Raw genomic sequence first — 1539 nt, forward strand, 5'->3', positions numbered from 1 at the left:
CAACATTGTTAGAGGCCTTTAGCAAATTGATTGGCTGTGAATGAGTTGAGTTGATGCCTGTGACAACCATGCTACGGAGGATCCAGGGAGAATGAGATGGAGAATGGCGCTAATGGCATTAGACTCCAGGGGGTTTACTCTAAATGAGAAAACTTGTCGTTTGGATTTGAAACATGACCTTTCTGACACCAGTCCCGGAACTTTTCTGACACGCCACTCACATGCCCTCCTCTGCATATGATCCGCCTTGTTGCTGTGTTTGTGGGTGTTGTTGCGTTACGGCGTGTCCTCGCCGCACTCAGGTGTAGTGTAACTAGCCCACCCGCTATCCCGCTGCGCTCAGGTCTCTCCATGCCCCCGGACGACGTATGTCATTCCCGCCACTCAGTGATAATATTCAGAGTGTATCAGATGGAGGCCCAGACCAGCTGTCCGGAGTCATTCCCCTTTGACGCACACACACAGTCGCATGCGTGTGCACGCACTGCGAGCAGCGGTCCGAGTAATACGTTTTCCTGTGGCCTGCCGTGGAGCTGTGAGATTAGGCTGATATGCGCCGGCGTGCGGACCACAAAGCGGGACAGGGTTAAGGGGGATCTGGATCTGCATGTGTCTGTGCCTTTGTTGTTGTCATGATGGTGGCCCACAACACGCACACACATGTTCAAGGATGTTGTCTCAGCAGCCCGCAAAGCAACCTCCAAGGTCAAACGTGATCCATTCTGGGAAGCTGGCCGACCTTTGTGGTGTTGGTATTTTGGAACAATTTGCCCATTGGAAATAATACCAAGTCAATTATCGTGCATCCCTTCCAGGGTCAAACTCATTTGAGGTGGGGGACTCGAGTCACGTGACCTGACTCGGGTTGGCAATAAATTGAGTAAAAAACAAATCACATTTGGAAATAGTGTCCCAGTATGTGACCTTTTTAGAATCTAAAGGGTTCACTGTATTCTGTCAAGACGGTGTGAGTTCAATTCTCGGTCCCGAAAATATTTTTCCTCAGGAAGAGCATCATGTAAAAACCGCGCCAAATAAATCCTGTAACAACTCCTTGTGGTGACCCTCAAAACAACAAGCACCCGTTAGCTTTTCCGCTTTGCACTGTCCAAACTTCCATATGATTTATTGACGTGGCATTTAAGCGTTACGGGGATTGTCCTCGCATCATAGGCTGATAAGACGTGAGCTGTCATAGGGGTGTCGTGTGCCTTCCTGCTCACGTTGCAGGGGCAGCCCTATGGGAGAGAAGGGGTGCCCTTCCATTAACCCCCCCACTCCACTATACCCCGAAACCCCCTCAACCCCCCCCTCCAAACGAACTATGTCCATCCGGCATACACCTCTAATGGCCGGCTGGCGGGGCGGGTGCAACTAGTGTGTGTGTGTGTGTTATTAGGTGTCTGCAGTTCTAATAAAGGAAAGTGTCCTTCGCTGCCTCATCAGATGGCTTTGCTCTGCTTTGTCCGCCAGTCTGATTTCTCTCAGCCTGTCGTTTCCGTCGCCCGCGCTGGATATCCCCCCCCCCACCCACCCACG

The sequence above is a fragment of the Syngnathus typhle genome, linkage group LG10 (assembly GCF_033458585.1).
Source record: "Syngnathus typhle isolate RoL2023-S1 ecotype Sweden linkage group LG10, RoL_Styp_1.0, whole genome shotgun sequence".
Taxonomy (NCBI): Eukaryota; Metazoa; Chordata; class Actinopteri; order Syngnathiformes; family Syngnathidae; genus Syngnathus; species Syngnathus typhle.